The 26,678-nt window shown below is 39.5% G+C and overlaps 1 long non-coding RNA gene across 3 annotated transcripts; it reads right to left on the reverse strand.

Moving 5' to 3' along the window:
• Positions 1 to 6,976: 6,976 nt before the first annotated feature.
• LOC116261686 (uncharacterized) lies at positions 6,977 to 25,041 on the reverse strand. Of its 3 annotated transcripts, none has more exons than XR_004174355.2 (5): positions 24,665 to 25,041; positions 24,491 to 24,538; positions 22,689 to 22,812; positions 7,552 to 7,905; positions 6,977 to 7,458 (listed from the first exon to the last, which is right to left on the reverse strand). It is a non-coding gene; the product is annotated as an uncharacterized LOC116261686 (long non-coding RNA). The 3 variants fall into 3 exon arrangements; XR_004174353.2 differs by lacking the exon at positions 24,491 to 24,538 and having other exon boundaries at positions 6,982 to 7,458; positions 7,552 to 7,658; positions 7,817 to 7,905; positions 24,665 to 25,032; XR_004174352.2 differs by lacking the exon at positions 24,491 to 24,538 and having other exon boundaries at positions 6,981 to 7,458; positions 24,665 to 25,033.
• Positions 25,042 to 26,678: the final 1,637 nt, after the last annotated feature.

Raw genomic sequence — 26,678 nt, forward strand, 5'->3', positions numbered from 1 at the left:
GTTGCAGCGGTCATAATCAAAGTTCATGAAATTATTTGCCAATTGAATAAATCTGAAACTACGTTGACTTATTATGATCTACTCAATCCACTTAGTTATTGTGATCTACTCAACTTGGTTGATAGTTTATAAAATGACACTACAAACTACATATATTTAACGTAAATGACAAAATTTAGGTTAAGGAAAAGCTTGACTGCCCAAGTAAAATCTGCTTCAATCAAGATTAATTGTCTGGAACGTTCAGATGGTGTCAAACATAGGAAATAAAAACTCCACAGATTTTCATCTCATTTTAAGTATAAACTCTGGTGAAAAAGGAGGGAGGTAGTTACATGAATCTGGGTGCACGGTGCATGACATGTAGACCCATGACCCACTTTGAAGATGACCCTAGCCCACCGTTAAGAGCAAGTGTCATGCACACAGTCCTGTGGCACAAACCTTTATATCGAGTACATGCATATAACCACCTGCCAAGAGCTAAAAGAGTTGACTTTCTTCACTCACCCAACTGTGCCTGCAACACTATTTATAGATTGCAGGACCTCCACACGCCAAAGAGGACCCCAATCTCGTATAGAGTTATTGCTATCTTTTGGGGGAAATTATTTTCAAAATTATAATTTAAGTAAACACAAATGAAATTTTAAAACTTTGTGACAGTAGACAAATATTTGAAATTCTGTGTATCTGTAAGCCAAACTCTTTACTTTCCAACGGCCTATGACCAAGGAATCCGATTGTAGTAAATTAAAACTTATCCTACTTCTTTACTTATTTTTGTGGTTCTTTCCACCACTTCAAAGAGATGTCACGGCTTTCCTTTTTATGTGCGGTTCGTTATAGAATTCACAAAGCATGCTTCAGAACATTTTACGGTTCAAAAGAATAACGAATTAGGTCGTAATAACGGCGACAAGATTTATAATCCAAATCCCTTTCAAAGGACTACAAGCTTTTTGGGTTTACAATGCCCATACCACATGTTGTGACTTGGAGAAATATGCATGTGCGTTAGGATGGCGAAGAGTCGTGGAAGAGATGGGATGAGAAGTCATTATCAAGGATTACCGAGCATTACCGACAGAGGAATTCTAAAGCCAAAGTAGTCCCATCCACATCATACTTGCTGCCAACCACTTTGCGGCCGCCCCTTTACTTCAACCTTACGCGAAAATGGCCTGTAACCTACCTAGCTCATCCATTCAAACAAGCAAGGGACAATTGCTCGTGGATTTTGTGCCGTCAATCGCTGATCTAGTCAATTTTACAAGAACTTCTTGCAGGCAATCAATGAGTTTTGGCTTTCTCAATGGCAACGCCATTTATCTCTCTTATATGTATATATATATACACACACGTGCATGCAGTACTGCATAATGAACAGATGCATGCATACATGTGTCTGCATGCGCAGCGCGTTTAGTTAAACCTCTGGCTCCGGTCGGGCCCAATGTCCATTTAAAGTAGCCGTAATCTCATAATGTGGCAGATGGGGGATTATATATTTGCATTGAACTGTGGCCATGGAGTTTAATGGCCATAACAGAAACTGCGGGATTCGAACCTCCGGGAGGGAGCAATCTCAAATCGCAGCCCTGCCTTCTGTAATTGTAGGTTAAATAATATAAGAGAAAAATGTTCTCCCTTGCTCAGGATTTGGTCGCTTAAAGGACTTCTCAAAGAAACGAGATCAAGAGTTTCGTGCCAACGTATATGCTTGATTTAACAAACGTTCAACTTAAGCATTTTAATTGGTGAAGGATGGGTGGGCGCGCGTATGGAAAAAAACGCGTTTGTTTCAGATGCCAAGATCACACGCATGCAGTTGTTTGCTTGAAAAATGCACGTCTAGCTAGTAGAAATATCCAGGTCTGGTTGATCGAGCGCGTATATTTATATGTTTCGTGTATGATGTGTGTGTGGGTAAACGAACTATTGAAAAAAGTGATCTGTTTATTAAGATGCATATTTACGAAGATGAAGAATCTATCTCCAATAATAAATTTGTGTAAGAAGTAACTGAGAAGATAGTGTATCATTTTCCTCTCTCTCTCTCTCCCGCTAAAGTGTATGATTCTAATTTCTAAAGTTCAGTGCATTTGTACCACATTTAGTAGACGATGTCAACCGGGAGAGGTGATAGGTAGGGTTAGCTGGTGGCATTGAATGGCCGCGTTTGACTGATAGCCCACTGACTGGCAATATGAATGCTAGCTGCTGCTCCCGCTGCCGGCCGGCCGGCCAACCATCCGGCTGACTACTGGGGTTCTCCCTCACAGGCGGCCTACCATGTGCAGCAACAGAACACCAGCCTGATAGCGCTTCGTCCATTTCTGCCCATCCATGTGAGACTGTTTCCCCTCCGAGTCCGTTGGGGGCCCCATCGAAACAGCAGAACCTCGTCACTGTCTCTATCATCACCGTCCGTCATCATCCTTGGCATCTCAGCTTCATGGCGTCCACTGATTATGGCTCTTTTCAGGAAAACAACTGTGGACTCACAGTTCGATCGCTTCAAACTCATGTATATCAGCTACCGATCTACTGCATTTTCGATATTTTCTGATATTATGGACATCACCTCTCTCGATTGTTTCGAGATATGTATGTTAGAAATCAATGACATTAAGTCCTGTACGCCATGTTTCCGAGGTGCAGACTTTTCTGTGCTTCCCAGTACATTGGTATCATGACATGAGATCTAAGGAGTACTTCTGATGTACCATCTGTATTAGTAGCTTTTGCAGAAGTTTTTCTTTGATAAAAACACAAAACTATCATGATTTCTAGTTTTAGCTTTCTTTCAAAAAGGGGCTTTGATCAATAAACTGTTTTTGGTGAGTTCTGGGGAGTTTATAATTTCAGTTTGGTAGAATTAAATGATCATACATAGCGGCAACATCATGGAATTAAAAATATTTTTATAATAAAAATACCCTTACGTGAAAATTGAAATGGTAGAACACAGCCGCTTTCTGCTGATACTGAAGTCGTGCATGCCAGGAAATTACACGATAACGCGTACTGTTTTTTAAAAAAAATATCATGAAAAGTCCACGCCTAGGCTTCAATCCGTGATAGCAAATCAATCGATTTGATTTGGTGGCCAACTAAGCTTGTTATAAGTCAGCTTACAATTATTTTTTAAAACACCTCTAAAAGTTTATATGTTTTTAACTGATTTACGGAATATCGTCCCAATGATCGTTTGACTTTGTTATCATTACATATATTCGATTACTGTAGAAGACGATACAAAAAGTCACTGGCAAGATATTCAAACAGGAATATTCGTATATTTCGGATTAGACTTCAGAGTTGTTACATGTATTAAAATAGCAGTACTGCGCATCCCAAAAATATTATGTATCGGAATGTTATTCACATACATATAGCGCGACTTGGACCATTAACAACTCCAATAAAGTGGGTCTGACCCTTCAGTTTTTCATCCGATCACCATCAATACATTAATCAGCCAATCAGTGGCTTTTATATATATATATATATATATATATATATATATATATATATATATATATGAACACAATAGCAAAAAAAAATAAAAACAATGATCATAGCAATAAGAAATAAAGTAACAAGAAGAAACTGTTGTCTACAAAAACTGAAACATGATGAACTATAAGAACAATGCTTTTATCATGTAAAATTCTGATCGATCGCCATAACCTTTTCAAAACATTAAGAGTCAAGGCCTTCCAATTGTATCATAAAAAAGGTGTTACAGGGCATTTCATAAGAAATACATTGCGTTTAGAAGTTTAAAAGCCGCCTTTCTAGTACATATGTTGCATTCGTTTATTCTCTTTAATAAAAGTGGGGAGATGACCTCCCATCCGCATTGCATCGGCAAGCACGCATTTCCAGCTAGCTAAAACACATAGTTGAAGAATATTATTTTGGGTTTAGAGGACGACGGCATTGACATTCACAAGATGTCAAGATTCATTGCCATAAAGAATTGAAACATGAAATCTAATATTCTTGCTCTAATATGCTTTCTTCGTGTTCTAAGTGTCAAAATACCCCTTATCTCAATATCCACCACAATTCCGTTTGGTCGAAAAGAGTATTAAAATATTGATCTATTCATTTGGAACATCTTAAGCAATTAGGTAGCCAACAATCGTTTAAAGATATGCACGTCTAGCTGTATACAAGTTATATTTCTTTGGGACAAGTTCAAGGCAGCCACGGAACTGCAACGAGAGTTAGGGACGGTGAGAGGCTTGAGGGTATAAAAGTTTTTTATATTACAATAATAAATGTTACGTTAGACAGCGGATCTAAAGTATATATGTATACCGAATAATAATAAGTTAATTTTCTGGCCCACTGTTAGGTCCCATTTGAATACATGGAACTTTATTATAGGGCTAAAGCTATAGTTCAAATTAATTCGGTGGAATGTTGCAGCTGTAAACAAATACAAAAGTTTGGTGCTGAGAGTTTTGGAACCATTAAGTAGGGTTTGAATACATAGAACTAAACACCGGAGCTTAAAACTACCGGGTATTTAGCATTTGGTATTTTTTTGGTGAAATTTTTGTTCTACTTCCCCTTTACCCCATTAATTTGATTTTATGGAACTTTTGTTTGGACATTGGGAAGTTAATTGGCAAAAAATTTAAAGCTCTTCCTATTTAGGTGTAACTTTAATACCGGTGCTAAAGTTTCACAACTGCTCCAAAACTCCTGGTACTAAGGTCATGTTTTTGTCTGCAACTGGAACTTTCCACCGAATTTGAATTCCAACTCTACAGTATACTTCTATATATTCAAACATGCCGGTATAAAATTTTAGTACCAACATTAAAGTTTCATTTAAACAAGTGGGACTTTTAAAGTTCTACCTGATTCGGTGGAACTTAAATGCTAAGAATTAATTTTTTTGTCTGTTAACTTTTCAATGCCCAGAACAAAAGTTCCATGAAATCAAACAAAAAAACTCTTTTATCCTATATAAAATTTTGAAAAGTTGTATTTTAACCCTGTTAAAATTTTGAAACTTTAATTCGGCCCAACTCATGAATGTCTTAAAGGCGAACACCATCGAGAGTCTCACGTTATAAGGGTTCAGCCATCGAGAGACGTGATCTGCTCTACGAAACAAACGGCGAACAGATCAAGTGAAGCATCCATCGTAGTCCAAGAAATGGCTTGCTAGGGGTACATTTAGACGTTCGAAACTATTCTTTGGTGTGAGAATATGTCTCGGGAATGACTGAAGAATTAAAATTCGTGAATATTTTCCTGTAAAAGTTGATCTTTCGAAATCTAGAAAAATCAACCGTACTGTTTATGTTTCTCATTTGTTAACATGGCCGGCCCCGCTTTGCTAACAATCCTTAAATACGAGTAAAACTTTGCTGAATTACAGTTCGACTGTACTGTTGCTTAAAAGAAATAACAACGTACAATACTATTTATTTTTCGCATAAGATTAAACAACAGTACTTCACATGAAATAATGAATATAATTTAGTACCTACCTTAATAAACGTACTTTGCGCACCTTATCTTATAGTTTGACTGAATAATCGGCGACATATGTGCAGAACGTGAAGCATCATGGGAACAGAAGGCCGCAATTGAAGTGTGGGAAAAGCTTCGTTAATTTCCAGGCAATTTTTTCTTTTATAATCTCAAAAGGGAGCCGCACATTTTTGAGTTCCAGATATTTGACAAACTTAATTTTGTTGAAGACTATGACGTAGCAGCCTGACTTTGTTCTTCGAATTTGGTAAATTGTTGATATCCACAACATAGAAATTCGGTGACAGGGAAAAGGATGAGCAGAACCTGAAAACCGTGACCCGAGACCATCTGCGCTCCTGAATGAAGGCACATGCATTTCTCGAAAAAGCAGGAAAAGTCGCGAAAGAAACTATTTCCAACGTAAACTTCTTGGGAAGTGGGGTCTTGAGAAACTTTGAGTGAGGAGAAAGCAGCAGGAGCACACAAACAGAACATGCATGCATGTGGATGATGCATGCATGCACGCACGCGCCAATCAATCTAGGTTGTTCCTAATATTCTTTTGGGTTTCAGGTGGTTAAGAATCAACATCATGGGATCTAATGAAATTCCAAAGACCGGAAATATTGCTAAGATTCAAAGACCTAGTGCATCAGGGAATTGTTATTGGAAATAAGTCTGAAATAAACACTTCTGAGAAATGTGATGTGTTATCTCCTCCAAATCAACACCATCGGTAATGTCCGTAGCTGTATCTTCCATGGATGTGGGTGAAAAATTCACTAGACCACGTTAAACCACTCATCTTTTATTTTTTCAAGAATTCTGTTGGGGTATTGAGATTTTGATCTTGTCCAACATAAGATGCCATTTGGTTGAGCATGAAAAGGATAGAATGGACGTTTAGTTAAGTTAGGTAAAAGTTAGGCTACATCTAAATCAAATCCAAACCGTACCCTATTTAAGTTAAAGGTCCTAATGAATCCAACCTCTGATGAAGTGGACGGTGCTGGCACTTCGCCGTGCCGGCAGTGGCATACAGGTCAATAACTTGTTCAGCTTGGATATAGAGTGCACATATTAGTTAATTGGATATGCCGCCAACGCCATACATTAATGGATCGGAAACCTGCCAAATAGTGACGCACGTATCATGAATGTGATACACTTTTTACCAAGTTAGGGTCTCAAGAGATCAAGTTTGGATCAGTTAGATACATAAGAAAACAGAGTGAAATAACTGGGGCAACCATACGTTAAAAAGTGCAGAATTTCAGAACCATTATCCATCTTTCTACATGTCTATGCCTTCTTTGAGAACGTCGAGCATGAAGTAAATAATCTACATAAATGAGAGTCATCTAAGCCTGATGAAGATAAATTTCATGAACATGTACTTGTGTTTAATCTCTAATTAGCTAATAAAATCTCTCACGGATCACCCGTCCAATGGGCATAACCTAGTCCAAGCTAATTTCCATTCAAAAATTTATTAGTATTATTAACGAGCTGAGGTAGAGCTTATTTTTGCCGAACTAAATAAGAAAGCACAGCGTATCAAATTAAATGTGGACATCTTGAACTTGAACATCTTAATTAAGTCCGGCTGTAGCCCTTGCTAGCACAATAAAAATCAAAGACTTCAAACATGGGACTTGGACACCTTTGCTTATGGCATCTTAAACGGGTGCTACTGATCATATTCCATCTAAGTGGCTACGGCCGTACTGCCGACCCTTCTTCATCAAGCAGAATATTTTCTCAGTTAATATCACCGATATAGTCGCCGGTATATGAATATGCCATATACTGTACGGCCTAAAAAGTCACCGTTGACGATCTTTAGGTCGCCAATCTATGGCGGTGACGCCTTCCACCGTTGTAGCCAACCGGTCACACCTTCACCGCTGTAGCTCCAATGCATATCCGGTGACACTGCTGTAGCTTCGTTTTCTGCTTACATGGCAGTTTGGGGAAATATATAATGAAGACAAAATCAGAACTGGATATAATTACCATCAATCAAAGACCAGATCACATGCTTACCTTCACTGATTCACTTGGTTCCACACAATGCCTAAAACTACCGTTGGATGAAGATCTCCATTGTTTGCTAAAAGCCTAAAATCCACCATGCCATTGACCTTGTCCAACTGCCAAGTGTCAACTCTAAATCAGTGCAAAGTGAAAAGCAACAAGTGCTTTGGACTAGATAGAGTATCACTGCTCAAGCAGGTAGGAATGGCATTAAATTTTAAATAGAGCAGTAATAAAGTGTAACATAGAAAATGAATTCCAATTCTCAAGATACATGCGCCTTGCAGCTGCAATAGCTTCTTCAGTTAGTGGCTTTTGAATGAACCTCGCATTGCATTTGATGGATCTTGACACCAACTGTTCCTGACAAGCACAAATATGCATTATAAATTGCCTTTTTGAGACTAAACTACATAACATAGATGAACAGACATAAAAATATTTTATCAAACCTATTGTCATGTAACAATGTTTATCTGTAAATGGTGCATTAAATGTTAGGAAGTATCAACTTCTAGTCCATCAACCAGGGAATGGACATGACTGGAATAAGCATTCTTTGAAAAGCTTCCAGGATGTCATGTCCAGCAAGAATCACTACAACCACCAGCGTTCAATAACATCAGATGGATGCAGGACCAACCCTAGCTCCTCTATCACCAGGTAATCATAAGATGCAAGTTACAGAAACAAATAATCTTTAAACAATGTTCTCAGGGTCTCATAATAGCTTCCTCATAGAAATCAAGAGAAGAAATACTGTATGCTTGAATATTCCATCTGTTAATACATCAATTAGTCGGTGCTCCTTAACAAGATTTTTCATCTATATATATGGTTTCTAAGTGGTTCAACAACTTGTCTCCAGTTATCAGCACTTTGTTCTCTTTTACTGCCTCGTCACTATTACATCACTGGTAGGCTTAGGATATCCACCAATTGACCAACCATGAAGCAATGTCTGGCCAATTGTTGTTCTCCTCTAACCATTCATTATTAAACTTTGAGAATCTTAAGGCTTTCTACTTTGCCTCTTCATCCAGCAGTCTTAGGATTTCTGTGGGATTCCTTCAAATGGATTTCTCTGCATAAGCATTTGAAATTGTAAGACAAAACTTTCAAAAGCATGGCTCGGTGTAGAAAATCATAGAATGATTGCATCCCTAACATGCAACCGAAGGAGAAAAGTGAAAAATATAAGGAAAAGAACATCGCATCATAGTTGTCAGAAGATGGGACAATATGAACACTAACTGTAGACACTTCACAAAATTTTCTTGAGGTATTCTAGTTGATATTTTGCAAGATTTAGTATGAACTACGATCGAGCTGTGGTTGTTAAACAGAGAACCATGAACTAGGATCAACATTGACAAGCAACACCAACTTTTCTATGCGCATTGTTTTGATAACCAAGCTTCCCACCCCATTCATCAAAGAATTGAAAGCAAGCATAGTTTTCACAATGAATCACAGTGTGCAAAGTAAAATCAGTCGACTTTCTTTTCCTTTATAAAGCCCTATATCAAATTCCAGTATAAACTTCTACATCCTTTTTTTCTTTCGTTTTTCAGGTCTCCTCTCTTTCCTAAAATTGACAGGAGGATTGTTGTACAGAGAAAAAAAATGAGAGAGCAAGAGAAAAGATGGGTTTACGTGTGTGTGTGTGTGTGTGCATATATTTGTCCATTTATATTAGTAATGAATGATTGTAAAAGCATAAGAGCTATGCAGTAGTTAGGTGAGATGACTTAAAAACATTAAAAATGTCTTGAATTGGATACGTTAGATATTTCCTATGGCATTGCATGATAGAGACTCGAGAATCTTTTCTCTAAGAACAGTCAACAAATAGGCTGCAGAGTGCAGACACCTCAGTGTGGCTAAGATCAATGTGGCGCCACTTTATTGAATAATGAAAAATCTACAGTGAGCACTAAGGCGTAAGAACATCCTACTAAGTTTAATAGTGGATAGAAGAGGTTACCACTATAGTACTATACTGTTGTTCCTCTCCAAAACTCAAAATGAGCTTTCTGAACATGTTCGACCTGTCATTTGAAACATGTACTATACAGTTGGATATTTATAAGTGAACCTTTGATTGCCTAGACAATCTTTAGTTCATATAGGTTATCTTTGTACTGATGGCAGTTAGACATATGGTGAGGAAGTCCAGAACTGCCCTCACCACCACACACATTTTTATACTTGAAATCAGGTGAAAAAAGTTATTGGAACAACCCGACCCACTCCTAGGCTCGGGCCCCTGGTTCGACGGATCCCAACCCGCCCCCTAGCAGTTTCGATTCCAATCCTAAAAAGGCTAGGAACCAAGACAATCATCTCATTAATAGCCTTCCTTTATAAGCCCTTGAAGATCCCTCACAATCTTCGATACGGGGCTAAACTTATGGGGTGTTACAATCCACACCCCTTAAGGCACACGCGTCCGCGCGTGTGGGACCCCAGGTCCGAGTGTTGAACCGACTCTGATACCAAAGTTGTCACGACCCAATTTTTGACACCATTTTTTTTTTCTTTCCATTTCTATAATAGCGGAAGCAACATTGAGTCATGACCAAACAGTTAAAATGAACACAAGTCCACAAATTACAGACGTAGTGCCCAGAATGCCAATGCCCGTCCATCACAAAGCCTGAGGTCGTCACTCCAAGAGCCGAAATCTATCAAAGACTACCTGTAGAGATAGAAAGAAGGGTCAGAGTTCCTCTGAGTATGGAGAAAATGAAGCCATGAATGGAACATGGCCCAATAAAATAATATTTTTCTTTTGTAAAACAAATATCTTCAAATCTTAGCACATATTGGAGTTACGTCACATTATCAGAAACAAAACGAAGTGTGCACAACCTCCAAAATTTCGTAGGCTTCCAACCGTGGTTCTCTGACAATGTCATGGTCATCGTGCCCAACAACAGAAATCCCCGTAGGCACTCACGGGCAGAACAAAACATTTCTTCACCAGGCGATCCAACGAATCGAGGGTACCCGCAGTGAAGCCTCCTGAGATATCCCAGATCGCCGCTGCAGCAGCATGGTCTCTCTAGGAACCCGGGGTGAGAGACCAGGAGACGTCTCGCTCCCAAACAGAAACAGAACAAAATCCCGGGCCCTTGTGCCGCCCAATACCCTGTGGGCCCTCCAGTACAGACAAAGGAGTGGGCGACAACAGTGAGCCTCGCGCACCACTACCTCCCGGGACAAAACCAAACACTGGGCAACAACAAAAGCTCGCACTCACATAAACCATCGCACAAAGCCCACGTTTCGCCTTCGAATTTCAAATGTGAGGGTTTTTCCTTACTAGACCTTGTCTAATACCCCTCTCAGAAACCGCCCTCAGGCTCGGTTTCCCAAACAGAAGCAATAGGCCATTTTCTAGTTCAATTTAATGGCAACAAAACAAAGTCGAGTTGACAATGCATCTATACAAGTATATTACGTTAAAAAATCTCACATAGTATGTTGTAATCATCGTATAGAACAAAAGATTTCCGAACCCTTATTCTGAAATTTTAAATAAAACTAAGGGTACCACAAAGCAATAATACATAACAATTCATTTTTTTACTGAAATTTCAAACAAATATATGGAAACCCTCTTTTGGTGATTTCTAAGAACTCGGAAGGTGTTATTTCGTATGAGATATTAGGCTTATATTGAAAAGAACTTTTACGAGCCTCTTTTTGCAAAAGATTTTCATTAAAGTGTTGCGGCATGAGTGCTTAAAAATTATAACAGCTTTTTCGTAAATTTTGCTAATAAGGTGGACCCGTTTTGTAATTTTTTTGAGTTTTGTTATAAAAACGGATCACACTCGTTTTTCTTCATTTCTCGCCCTTGTTTTCTCTCTCTCCGCACGAGAGCTCCTCCCCTCCGCTCGTTCGACCGACGGTGGCTTCCACCGCTTCTTCAACAACACAAAATCAGCAACAGGGAGGGACTTCTTCCCGTGAGTACCAACGCGAGGGTTCCACGTCGCCGCGCACCATCCGACCGACAGTGGAGCTTCCACCGGCGCGCCACCACTTCCCGTCGTCTTCAAAGGGGGAACGAACCCGGGAGAGAGAGTTGTCTTCCTCTCAAGCCATCTCTGTCCAGCGGCAGCGACAGTCGCCGCCGACCAGCCCAGAGAGCAAAATGGGGCAGCAGAAACCCACGACCCGTCCTCGGTTTCTCTCAACACAAAGAGGGTGTAGGTAGGTTCCGGTGGTTGCAATAGTGGACTGGTCGAGGGCAACCAGTCTCTCACGGTGTTCCCCTCTCTTGAAGCCCTCAGGTAAAAGCAAGAGTGAAGAAAACAAGAGAACGTCTCTTCTGTTGGTGTCAGTGGCAAAGGAAAAAGAGTCATGGGCATCGTTGTTCACGGAGGTGGACGTCCGAACAGAAGTGTTCGTCCATCATCAGAGATTTGGGAATGTGGCCCAATCTCACGGGGATAAATCATACCCGTTATCCTTTATTTTCGCAACTTTGATATCACCATTCATACATGCATGACTATGTTTATCCCTCTGTTTCTCTTCTATGGTTGTTTTGAATCCTCTTCCAGAGCCCTCAAATTAGAGAGACATGCCCTGTTAAGGGTCGTTTGTGGTTTTGATTTTCTCACATGAATTGCACAGCATAATACATGAACTCGAAGCTTTCAAAACCCAATTAGACGAGCATATCATACATTGCATATATGAATCTAACATGCTTTATTTCTAGAACCTCATGCTTGGATTCATCTCTAGGCATATGCATATACAGATTCACTTATAAACATAACTACCCACTGAAAATCAACCAAGAAATATACGACTACATGCTTCATTCAAAACTGAAATTTCCCATACCTTTGAAAATCTGAAGCAGACTTCCAGCAACAACCTCGTTCCTTCTCAACGGCCACCAATCTCAAACTCAACAAAAAGAAGAGCAAAAGTGAGGACGTCCCTCACTCTCTCTCTATTGCTGAACTCTCTCGTTTAGTGTTGCAGCAAAACGAGTGATTAGTTGTTGTAAATTGTGGTTAAATAAGCCCTTTTCAAGTCTCCCCAAATTACCATACGAGTTTCGCTTTTAGTTTCTTTTCCCCCCACTCCATTTCCCCTTTGCAGTTATAACCTCCCATTATGGTAAACGTGACGGTTACAAAAAGATAAGGGAAACGAAATCGTGGGTCTTACATCCTTCCCCCCTAAAAAGAAATTTCGTCCTCGAAATTTGAGTGTACCTTATTGAAACAATTGGGGATAACTCTTTCGCATGTCTTCTTCTGGCTCCCACGTACATTCTTTGCTGCCATTCCACTTGAACTAGTGGGATGGTCTTCTTCCGCAACACATGCTCCTTCCGATCTATGATCCGAAGCGGTTTTTCCTCTGTTGTCATGTCCTCTTGCAAATCAACTTCTTCGTAGTCTATCACATGCGAAGGATCAGGTATATACTTCCTTAGCATCGACACGTGAAATACTGGATGAACATGACTATACTGCGGTGGAAGTGCAATTCGATATGCAACCTCGCCAACTTTTTCCAGAATCTCGAACAGACCAATGTATCTTGGGCTCAATTTCCCCTTCTTTTCGGATCGAAAAACACTCTTGGTGGGTGATATCTTGACAAATACATGATCTCCTGCTTCAAAAGCTAGCTCTCTTCGTCGTTGGTCTGCATAACTTTTTTGTCGACTCTGAGCAGCCAAAAGTTTCTTTCTAATCATGTTGACCTGATCAGTGTAATGTTGGATCACCAAAGGGTCCTCAATCTTGTTGTCTCCTATCTCAGTCCAACATGATGGTGATCTACAAGGTCGGCCATAAAGAGCTTCGAATGGAGCCATTCCAATGCTAGAATGATAACTGTTGTTGTAGGCAAATTCGGCCAACTTTACATGTTTATCCCATTTACCCTTCCATTGCAACACACATACTCTTAATCAAGAGTCTGAATGGTTCGCTCAGATTGCCCATCTGTTTGCGGATTAAATGTTGTACTCAGTTTCAATTTTGTTTCCAACGCTTCCTGTAATTTTCTCCAAAACTTGGATGTAAATCTTGGATCTCTGTCGGAGATGATTGATTTAGGGATTCCATGCAGTCTCACAATTTCATCAACATATAAATCAGCTAGACTTTCAAGTGATTGCGAAATCTTGATGAGAAGGAAATGTACGGATTTAGTTAGTCGGTCCACCACTACCCAAATAGCATCGTGCTGTCGTCGAGTACGTGGTAACCCCACTACGAAATCCCTGGTGATGTCTTCCCATTTTCATGGAGGAATTCTATTTGTTGCATCAAACCACCTGGTTTCTGATGTTTTACTTTAACCTGTTGGCACACCAAACATCGTGAGACGAACTCAGCGATCTCTTTCTTCATTCCTGGCCACCAAAAGTTTATTCTTAAATTTTGGTACATCTTGGTGCTTCCCGGATGTATAGTATAACTCGCTTTGTGTGTCTCTTCAAGCAGCTTGTTTTTCACCTCTGGATCATTCGTAACCCACAATCTACCGTTTTGCGAAATGCTGTTTTGGGAATATCTTCATCCTTAATTCGCAATTGATGGTATCCCGACCTCAAGTCTATCTTAGAAAACACTTTTGCTTCCTTTCGCACACGTTATGGGCATTATGAGTTTCGAGTGATGCCTTTTGGACTCACAAATGCCCCAGCAGCTTTTATGGATCTCATGAATCAGATATTTCACGAGTACTTAGACCGATTCGTTATAGTGTTCATTAACGATGTGCTAGTATACTCAGAGTGTGAAGCAATGCATGCGGCACATCTCGAGATAGTGATGAAGATATTGAGACAAAATCAACTGTATGCTAAATATTCCAAGTGAGTTTTGGCTAGACAAAGTGAATTTCTTGGGACACGTAATCTCTAAGGAGGGAGTGGCAGTTGATCCGGCCAAAGTGAAAGCTGTACAATAATGGGATGCGCCAACTAATGTGTCAGAAATCAGAAGTTTTCTTGACTTGGCAGGTTACTACAGGAAGTTCATCAAAGATTTTTTGAAAATTGCAATCCCAATGACTAAACTGGTATGGAAAGGAGTGAAATTTACGTGGACAGAAGATTGCCAGAAGAGTTTTCAGATATTGAAAGACAGTTTGACTAGTGCCCCAATTCTAACACTGCCAAATGGGAGGAAAGGATTTGTTGTATATACCTATGCTTTAGGAACAGGTTACGGAGCGGTGCTTATGCAAAAGGACAATGTTATAGCTTATGCCTCTAGGCAATTAAAACAACACGAGAAGAACTATCCAACACATGATTTGGAATTAGGAGCTGTGGTATTTGCATTAAAAATATGGAGACATTACCTTTATGGTGTGGAATTTGAAGTATTTTTTTACCACAAATCACTCAAATTCTCGTGGGAAGGAACGAGGTTGTTGCTGGAAGTCTGCTTCAGATTTTCAAAGGTATGGGAAATTTCATTACCTCTATTTTCAAAGGTATGGGAAATTTCAGTTTTGAGTGATTTGTGGTAAAAAAATACTTCAAATTCCACACCATAGAGGTAATGGAATTTGCATTAAAAATATGGAGACATTAGGATGGAATGAAATTTCCCATACCTGACATTGTCCTTTAATGCAGGTATGGGAAATTTCATTCCATCCTAATGTCTCCATATTTTTAATGCAAATTCCATTACCTCTATGGTGTGGAATTTGAAGTATTTTTTGGTGTGGAATTTGAAGTATTTTTTTACCACAAATCATATGGGAAATTTCATTCCATCCTAATGTCTCCATATTTTTAATGCAAATTCCATTGCCTCTATGGTGTGGTATGGTGTGGAATTTGAAGTATTTTTTTACAACAAATCACTCAAAACTGAAATTTCCCATACCTTTGAAAATAGAGGTAATGAAATTTCCCATACCTTTGAAAATCTGAAGCAGACTTCCAGCAACAACCTCGTTCCTTCCCACGAGAATTTGAGTGATTTGTGGTAAAAAAATACTTCAAATTCCACACCATAGAGGTAATGTCTCCATATTTTTAATGCAAATACCACAGCTCCTAATTCCAAATCATGTGTTGGATAGTTCTTCTCGTGTTGTTTTAATTGCCTAGAGGCATAAGCTATAACATTGTCCTTTTGCATAAGCACCGCTCCGTAACCTGTTCCTAAAGCATAGGTATATACAACAAATCCTTTCCTCCCATTTGGCAGTGTTAGAATTGGGGCACTAGTCAAACTGTCTTTCAATATCTGAAAACTCTTCTGGCAATCTTCTGTCCACGTAAATTTCACTCCTTTCCATACCAGTTTAGTCATTGGGATTGCAATTTTCAAAAAATCTTTGATGAACTTCCTGTAGTAACCTGCCAAGTCAAGAAAACTTCTGATTTCTGACACATTAGTTGGCGCATCCCATTATTGTACAGCTTTCACTTTGGCCGGATCAACTGCCACTCCCTCCTTAGAGATTACGTGTCCCAAGAAATTCACTTTGTCTAGCCAAAACTCACTTGGAATATTTAGCATACAGTTGATTTTGTCTCAATATCTTCATCACTATCTCGAGATGTGCCGCATGCATTGCTTCACACTCTGAGTATACTAGCACATCGTTAATGAACACTATAACGAATCGGTCTAAGTACTCGTGAAATATCTGATTCATGAGATCCATAAAAGCTGCTGGGGCATTTGTGAGTCCAAAAGGCATCACTCGAAACTCATAATGCCCATAACGTGTGCGAAAGGAAGCAAAAGTGTTTTCTAAGATAGACTTGAGGTCGGGATACCATCAATTGCGAATTAAGGATGAAGATATTCCCAAAACAGCATTTCGCAAAACGGTAGATTGTGGGTTACGAATGATCCAGAGGTGAAAAACAAGCTGCTTGAAGAGACACACAAAGCGAGTTATACTATACATCCGGGAAGCACCAAGATGTACCAAAATTTAAGAATAAACTTTTGGTGGCCAGGAATGAAGAAAGAGATCGCTGAGTTCGTCTCACGATGTTTGGTGTGCCAACAGGTTAAAGTAAAACATCATAAACCAGGTGGTTTGATGCAACAAATAGAATTCCTCCATGAAAATGGGAAGACATCACCAGGGATTTCGTAGTGGGGTTACCACGTACTCGACGACAGCACGATGCTATTTGGGTAGTGGTGGACCGACTAACTAAATCCGTACATTTCCTTCTCATCAAGATTTCGCAATCACTTGAAAGTCTAGCTGATTTATATGTTGATGAAATTGTGAGACTGCATGGAATCCCTAAATCAATCATCTCCGACAGAGATCCAAGATTTACATCCAAGTTTTGGAGAAAATTACAGGAAGCGTTGGAAACAAAATTGAAACTGAGTACAACATTTAATCCGCAAACAGATGGGCAATCTGAGCGAACCATTCAGACTCTTGATTAAGAGTATGTGTGTTGCAATGGAAGGGTAAATGGGATAAACATGTAAAGTTGGCCGAATTTGCCTACAACAACAGTTATCATTCTAGCATTGGAATGGCTCCATTCGAAGCTCTTTATGGCCGACCTTGTAGATCACCATCATGTTGGACTGAGATAGGAGACAACAAGATTGAGGACCCTTTGGTGATCCAACATTACACTGATCAGGTCAACATGATTAGAAAGAAACTTTTGGCTGCTCAGAGTCGACAAAAAAGTTATGCAGACCAACGACGAAGAGAGCTAGCTTTTGAAGCAGGAGATCATGTATTTGTCAAGATATCACCCACCAAGAGTGTTTTTCGATCCGAAAAGAAGGGGAAATTGAGCCCAAGATACATTGGTCTGTTCGAGATTCTGGAAAAAGTTGGCGAGGTTGCATATCGAATTGCACTTCCACCGCAGTATAGTCATGTTCATCCAGTATTTCACGTGTCGATGCTAAGGAAGTATATACCTGATCCTTCGCATGTGATAGACTACGAAGAAGTTGATTTGCAAGAGGACATGACAACAGAGGAAAAACCGCTTCGGATCATAGATCGGAAGGAGCATGTGTTGCGGAAGAAGACCATCCCACTAGTTCAAGTGGAATGGCAGCAAAGAATGTACGTGGGAGCCAGAAGAAGACATGCGAAAGAGTTATCCCCAATTGTTTCAATAAGGTACACTCAAATTTCGAGGACGAAATTTCTTTTTAGGGGGGAAGGATGTAAGACCCACGATTTCGTTTCCCTTATCTTTTTGTAACCGTCACGTTTACCATAATGGGAGGTTATAACTGCAAAGGGGAAATGGAGTGGGGGGAAAAGAAACTAAAAGCGAAACTCGTATGGTAATTTGGGGAGACTTGAAAAGGGCTTATTTAACCACAATTTACAACAACTAATCACTCGTTTTGCTGCAACACTAAACGAGAGAGTTCAGCAATAGAGAGAGAGTGAGGGACGTCCTCACTTTTGCTCTTCTTTTTGTTGAGTTTGAGATTGGTGGCCGTTGAGAAGGAACGAGGTTGTTGCTGGAAGTCTGCTTCAGATTTTCAAAGGTATGGGAAATTTCAGTTTTGAATGAAGCATGTAGTCGTATATTTCTTGGTTGATTTTCAGTGGGTAGTTATGTTTATAAGTGAATTATATATGCATATGCCTAGAGATGAATCCAAGCATGAGGTTCTAGAAATAAAGCATGTTAGATTCATATATGCAATGTATGATATGCTCGTCTAATTGGGTTTTGAAAGCTTCGAGTTCATGTATTATGCTGTGCAATTCATGTGAGAAAATCAAAACCACAAACGACCCTTAACAGGGCATGTCTCTCTAATTTGAGGGCTCTGGAAGAGGATTCAAAACAACCATAGAAGAGAAACAGAGGGATAAACATAGTCATGCATGTATGAATGGTGATATCAAAGTTGCGAAAATAAAGGATAACGGGTATGATTTATCCCCGTGAGATTGGGCCACATTCCCAAATCTCTGATGATGGACGAACACTTCTGTTCGGACGTCCACCTCCGTGAACAACGATGCCCATGACTCTTTTTCCTTTGCCACTGACACCAACAGAAGAGACGTTCTCTTGTTTTCTTCACTCTTGCTTTTACCTGAGGGCTTCAAGAGAGGGGAACACCGTGAGAGACTGGTTGCCCTCGACCAGTCCACTATTGCAACCACCGGAACCTACCTACACCCTCTTTGTGTTGAGAGAAACCGAGGACGGGTCGTGGGTTTCTGCTGCCCCATTTTGCTCTCTGGGCTGGTCGGCGGCGACTGTCGCTGCCGCTGGACAGAGATGGCTTGAGAGGAAGACAACTCTCTCTCCCGGGTTCGTTCCCCCTTTGAAGACGACGGGAAGTGGTGGCGCGCCGGTGGAAGCTCCACTGTCGGTCGGATGGTGGGCGGCGACCTGGAACCCTCGCGTTGGTACTCACGGGAAGAAGTCCCTCCCTGTTGCTGATTTTGTGTTGTTGAAGAAGCGGTGGAAGCCACCGTCGGTCGAACGAGCGGAGGGGAGGAGCTCTCGTGCGGAGAGAGAGAAAACAAGGGCGAGAAATGAAGAAAAACGAGTGTGATCCGTTTTTATAACAAAACTCAAAAAAATTACAAAACGGGTCCACCTTATTAGCAAAATTTACGAAAAAGCTGTTATAATTTTTAAGCACTCATGCCGCAACACTTTAATGAAAATCTTTTGCAAAAAGAGGCTCGTAAAAGTTCTTTTCAATATAAGCCTAATATCTCATACGAAATAGCACCTTCCGAGTTCTTAGAAATCACCAAAAGAGGGTTTCCATATATTTGTTTGAAATTTCAGTAAAAAAATGAATTGTTATGTATTATTGCTTTGTGGTACCCTTAGTTTTATTTAAAATTTCAGAATAAGGGTTCGGAAATCTTTTGTTCTATACAATGATTACAACATACTATGTGAGATTTTTTAACGTGATATACTTGTATAGATGCATTGTCAACTCGACTTTGTTTTGTTGTCATTAAATTGAACTAGAAAATGGCCTATTGCTTCTGTTTGGGAAACCGAGCCTGAGGGCGGTTTCTGAGAGGGGTATTAGACAAGGTCTAGTAAGGAAAAACCCTCACATTTGAAATTCGAAGGCGAAACGTGGGCTTTGTGCGATGGTTTATGTGAGTGCGAGCTTTTGTTGTTGCCCAGTGTTTGGTTTTGTCCCGGGAGGTAGTGGTGCGCGAGGCTCACTGTTGTCGCCCACTCCTCTGTCTGTACTGGAGGGCCCACAAGGTATTGGGCGGCACAAGGGCCCGGGATTTTGTTCTGTTTCTGTTTGGGAGCGAGACGTCACCTGGTCTCTCACCCCGGGTTCCTAGAGAGACCATGCTGCTGCAGCGGCGATCTGGGATATCTCAGGAGGCTTCACTGCGGGTACCCTCGATTCGTTGGATCGCCTGGTGAAGAAATGTTCTGTTCTGCCCGTGAGTGCCTACGGGGATTTCTGTTGTTGGGCACGATGACCATGACACTGTCAGAGAACCACGGTTGGAAGCCTACGAAATTTTGGAGGTTGTGCACACCTCGTTTTGTTTCTGATAATGTGACGTAACTCCAATATGTGCTAAGATTTGAAGATATTTGTTTTACAAAAGAAAAATATTATTTTATTGGGCCATGTTCCATTCATGGCTTCATTTTCTCCATACTCAGAGGAACTCTGACCCTTCTTTCTATCTCTACAGGTAGTCTTTGATAGATTTCGGCTCTTGGAGTGACGACCTCAGGCTTTGTGATGGACGGGCATTGGCATTCTGGGCACTACGTCGGTAATTTGTGGACTTGTGTTCATTTTAACTGTTTGGTCATGACTCAATGTTGCTTCCGCTATTATAGAAATGGAAAGAAAAAAAAAATGGTGTCAAAAATTGGGTCGTGACAACTTTGGTATCAGAGTCGGTTCAACACTCGGACCTGGGGTCCCACACGCGCGGACGCGTGTGCCTTAAGGGGTGTGGATTGTAACACCCCATAAGTTTAGTCCCGTATCGAAGATTGTAACACCCCATAAGTTGGGTCCAAATGTTTTCTTATTGAAATAAAACAATGTCTGATTTCTTTATGTTTTGGTCATGACTCAATGTTGCTTCCGCTATTATAGAAATGAAAAGAAAAAAAATTGGTGTCAAAAATTGGATCGTGACAACTTATGGGGTGTTACAATCCACCCCCCTTAAGGCACACGCGTCCGCGCGTGTGGGACCCCAGGTCCGAGTGTTGAACCGGCTCTGATACCACTATAACAACCCGACCCACTCCCGGGCTCAGGCCCCTGGTTCGACGGATCCCAACCCGCCCCCTAGCAGTTTCAGTTCCAATCCTAAAAAGGCTAGGAACCAGGACAATCATCTCATTAATAGTCTTCTTTTATAAGCCCTTGAAGATCCCTCACAATCTTCGATACGGGACTAAACTTATGGGGTGTTACAGTTATGGAGGGGGAAGCCTCACTTTCTTCACTTGCTAGCGTAACAGAGAGCACTATCAAGGCAGCCAAGTTATCCTTGAAAAGTATAATAAGTACTGAATACTAATTTATGACCAATCAGTTAGTTACTCCCTTAAACAGAATCCAATTTTCAGATCGATAAATTAATAACACCCTTAAACAAAATCCAATTTCCGGTAATGTGGGTCTTCTACACATCAATGTGTCTTTGGCCCTTCATTCAAGTCATGTTGAAGATTTGTACATCTAAGCATGCTGGTGAAAGCATTTGAGGTTTTATAAATCCAAGCATGCTTTTATTGTTGGCGTGGTCCAAAAGCTAACCAACATAAAATATATATATATTGGCATTAAGAATTTAAGAGTTTCTTAGAGCAGGAAATTTTTGACAGAGCTTAGAAGTTTAGTCTTTTTTACTTTTTTTAAAAACAGATCCTGTTACTAATGAAGAGTTTCAGTTCGTGGGGAAATCACATGCAAATTCAGAAGTGAAAAGTATGTGCAAAATTCAAACACCAGAAGGTATACAAAGGTAAAACATAAGAACTTGATCACAAAATTCTGAAATGCTTTTCACGATTCGTGTGGCCTTCAAAAGAAAAATGAAATTACAACCTTTCCATAGTTGCAGCAATATTCATTACTACCACAAAACCTAACTTTTAATGTTTCTTGCATAGGGTCATTAGATGAGGACAACAAACCATTGAATGTTGAAGTTAATTATTGGTCTATAATCATCGAAATTCTAAGCTCCTGAGGATGAGCAGCTGTTTCTGATCATTATACCAGCTTCTATGGGATCATATTTTGTAGAAAAGACTCAAAAATGTTGAATTGAGATCATCACAAATCTGAACAAATTTATGAATCCCAACATGAAGACCATCTCCTTCTCTCTCTCTCTCTCTCTCCCCCCCCCCTTCTCTCTTCATTTTTTCAGACAGCATATTGAGGTGTTTGAAAAATCAGGTGTAGACTAATAATGAAACAGAGGAGAAGGATCAAGTATGAAAGATCATATGAGAATTAGAGAATAGGATGTATGGCCTCCGAGCAACAAGATTTCACCAGAGCTGCGAGAAAAGAGCAAATAGACGAAATACAGTAGAGAGAGACGGAAAAGAACAGAGAGAGCAAGTTCGACCCAAAACATCAGTTTTTCCCAATTGAAGAAAAAGGAAAAACTCTATTCCTACTTATCAAATCATAGAGCACTATCAATAGCAAGCAACAAAATGAGAAATTGCCAAGAGTGAGACAAGGAAGCAAATTAGACATATACCCTTCAATCCAAACATCTTGTGCAAATCCAAGGAGGCACATAGAGGCTGGTATTTTGAACTAGTTTAGTGTGGAAAAATAGCATGTCAAAATAAACAGCGAAATAAGTTCTTATGCAGTACATATTCTGAGACTAAAGCTTCATTTTCATGAACTATCAAACAAAGATCCCGTTGATGGACAAAAAAGTGTCTAGTCTACTGCATTCATGAAAATGAATGCCAATCTATTTTACCATGATAGCAAATTTAATTTCGTTCAGTTTTTTCTTAAAAATTTTGAGATGAGTAACAAGGTCCAGAAAACAAGAGTCATTATCTCACATACATAGTCCAATGAGACTCCTGCTTCATACATATGAACATAACCTATATCTACAGCTACATTAATCACAAGAGGGCAACACAAATTACTCACCTTATCCAAGATTCAATGATGGAGCCATTGACTTGTGAATGTATGAGAATGATAAACAAAGGAAGCCTTTTCAAGTCAAATGATGAGTTTTCCTCTCAAATGGCATCCACACTGAATCTTGCCACTGATACACAAATGTAATACAACAAAAACGTAAATAAAGTATGAAAAAGTACATGAAGTGATTATTGTAAATATATGCCAAAGCTTTTTCAGAATGACTAAGATGATCTTCAACCAATTTATTACGAGCAAAATCATCTCAAAAGAAGAGCCACACAACAAGCTGATTGCAACCAAAAACTGCATGACACCAAATACTGTATAACTAACGCCAAAGGCAAAAGAAAATTGGATATGACATAGCCACATTTAAATATATCTTACTTTTCGATTATAACACAGATTGCACAAGGAGGCAAACCTTGATACTCTGGGACCACCCAGGAGTAGACGTTGAGTCTGACAAACCTTATCAATGAAAAAATTCTGCATTTAGGAGACATGTTGCCACAAAGATCCAATTTCAAAATTTCACTAGTTCACTATAGTCTGCATATGATGCACAAAATGCATAAATAAGTGTGTCAAAAGAATATAAATTTGTTCAGATCATAAAACACTGCTTCTCTTAATGCAAGTGTATCCTAGATCAGAATTAAATCAAGACTAATAACAAGTACAAAGGCCAACCCCTGCTCAACAAGAGAAATTAGAGTCACATTTTCACCAAATTTGGCTTCACAGAATTTAGATTATCCAAGTCTGAACCATTTATATTCATGGTTAGGAAGCAAGAACATTTAGAGCATCTCCTGCTCAAGGGAGAAAAAGACAAAATGAATAGCAAGGGACCAACAAGTCCATCTTCAACCAATGCGGTACAAGTGGTCGGAAATCACCAATTACCCATGCAAATATACTCTTAAGGTTTAAACCTCACAAAAAGTTCCCACTTAAGAACAGAGCCCTATTCAACCGCATATGCAGTTCAACCCAAATGTGGAACTACAGTATAACTTCTATTAGTTATTTCTGATAACGATAACATGTTTTGCTAGTGGTTCTTACCCTGAGGGGTTGATCTTCTTTTCACTACAAGCAAATATCAAGGCACAACTTCTATCAGTTATTTCTAATAACAACTTTAACTTTTATCTGTTTTACCAGTGAATTTTTACCCTTACGGGATTGTCTTTTTTCCACTGGATGCAAATATCAACATTCATTATTGTGTATATACTATGAACTATGAAGCATATAAGGCACGACACCAACTCAGTCGATCACAATACACTGGAATTTACCTCAAAAAGCAGCCACATCAAACGACGTCAGTTACTGAACAACCAACTATTTCTCACCAATTTAGAAACAAATCATGGTCAAAGCTTGGTTATGACATTTTACCATCAAATCCGTGTCACAAAGATACAGGGAAACTTGATTTATAAAATTGGGGAGTAACTTAAATACGTAGAGAGAGAGTTTTTCTTTTAATACTTGGTCAATAAAGGGAACATTTCCAATTTTTGTATGTTAAATTGCATCATTGGATCAGTTTCAGGCCCGTGCATGAAGCATTGAAATGGGCTAGTCCCGTACGAAATAGCTGAAAATTCTTGGTTTCTTCACCAAGATATAAAACAAAACATGAATCTGTTCCTTGTAGAGATCCGATAGACGATGAATCCATCCTTACAGCATAACTCCAACTGGCACAATAAATTCATGCTTAAACAAACCAGACACATGCAACACATAAATGAAGAAAACACCGAACGAAGAGTCCAGATACATACATTTCCTTCAAACCCCATGGTAGAGTGGAAGGAACGACATCCAAAACCCTTGGCAATGGAAGCGAGTGCATGCAATGGATGGAATTAGTCGGAGAGAAATATAGAGAAAGAGAAAGAAACAAATAAAAAAAGCGAAAGAGACGGAGGGAGAGAGAGATAGAGGGATGCTATTACCTTAGATAATGCAGCTTGAGAGAATCGAGACTCCTCGATTAAGACCCTCGCTCGCCAAATTGCCATTCACTGTGGATGGATGAACGGGTCAGGAAGGTTAAAAAAAGCCCGCCAAATAATCGCTGCCTAGGGTCACAGTTCCCCCGACCCATCTCCTTCCGGAGCAGCCTCCTCGCCCTAGCCGAGGGGCATGGGAGATATCGCCGGCTGGAGACTGACTGGCGGTGATGGTGGAGAGCGCCGGCGGGGGAGCGAGCGGTGGTGAAGGGGGCTGGAAGCACGCGAGCGCGGGAGAGGCAAAGCTTCATCGAAGCAGCATTATTAATATCAATATGGCCTCCACATCCCGCGCGTAGGCATTTCCTTTCGGTCTCGGCTTATTCACTCATCGTCTTCCCTCCAATACATGGTTACTTTTCTTCTAATTAATGCTTTGTCGAGCCTTTTATCCATGCTACTAAAGCTTAATATAGGTGTATTTAAATTTTACTTGTTATCTGATTAGATTAGTTGAAAAATAAATTATATTTAAAATATGAGAAATAAAAATGGTGTTTAGTTTGCATTAACCTCCTTTAGGATACCTAATAGTATTATTGATCATGTTTAACTATTTGTAAATTAGTTAATTTTAATATATACCAAAATAATTTATGCTGACACTTTTCCGTTGATTTTGAAATTATACAAAAAGCTTAAGGGGCGTCTGATTACTTCAGAATGTCTGAAATCGATGAATCTGATCTGTTGTGGCATGTTTATGCCCATGTAGTAAAAGTTCCATGATAAAATCTAGGGTTCACCAAACTAAAGACCTTGGGTCAAACATAAGATCCATTTTTTTTGCATTGAGAAAAGGTCGGCTTTAAGATATAAGGGGAAAGGGTATGATCTTAAACTTACAATTCTTAAATCCAGATGGTTTTAGATCAGGGGCAATCAAACACCCACTTAGGGTATTTGCAAAATATGGCAGACTTCTCCTAGTAACAGTTCTACTAACTTAAAAGTTTGCCTCAGAGAAGTCAACATTTGGTGTTCTTGATTAACTATGAAATAAACATTTGGTGTTCTTGATTAACTACGAAAGTACTCATATCTGCTACTAATAGTATAGAGAAGTTCCAGCATTTGGTGTTTTCTTCAATTTAATTATATAAAATAAATTAGGTAATTTTTTTAATGATATTTAGGCATGCACCCAGGAATCCCAATATGTGACATGCTATTGGTGATTGAGTTACAAAGAGTTGGTCATTTAGGTCATTTGAATAGTTTGAAAGATAAATCAATGATATGTTTAATATAACCAATAAGTGACAAAACCATCACATGAGATTCGACATAACTTCAACTTGAGAGATCCAGCATAGCTGGTTGGCTGGGTAAAAGTCTGTTTGATTTTTAAGTGTTGCTTTTTATATTGTAAACAGTAGATACGCGACAATCTAATTGGCATGCAAGTTTCTACTCTGGTCTCGAAGAAGCCCTAAACCTAGAGGGAAAGACTACAATCATAAAATGGCACATGTGTTTGATTAATTCATATCTAGAATATAAAGTGATTTAAGATTTTGGGATGTTAGATTTTAAGTTTTCAGGTTTTTGGTTTCTAACAAAAAATTGAAACTCTTTATTTGAAAGATGCGTTAATTGTATAATGAATTTGCATGCCTTGCATATTAAAAGCCATAGACGCGAAATTATACGAAATTCATGGTTCTCAAATCTATAATTGTAGATCATTCTAGAAAAGTGTAATGATTTATAGCGATAGGAGTCCAAGACACTTATATTGAAGTGGTTGAATCTATGGTATGATCTGCTCGCTTTTTACTTTTTCATTGACTCCTTTATATGGACTACTTGCTCCACATAGTAAGACATCTCGGCCGGTCGTTCGTTCCGGTTTCCTCAAAGAAAAGAACAAACAATTAAAGGGAAAAGCCTAAAAATTCAATTTGAACTAATCAATAAGGGGCCAACTAACCTCTTTCAAACTTTTGACGATAGT

Source organism: Nymphaea colorata, chromosome 10 (assembly GCF_008831285.2).
Source record: "Nymphaea colorata isolate Beijing-Zhang1983 chromosome 10, ASM883128v2, whole genome shotgun sequence".
NCBI classification, from domain to species: domain Eukaryota; kingdom Viridiplantae; phylum Streptophyta; class Magnoliopsida; order Nymphaeales; family Nymphaeaceae; genus Nymphaea; species Nymphaea colorata.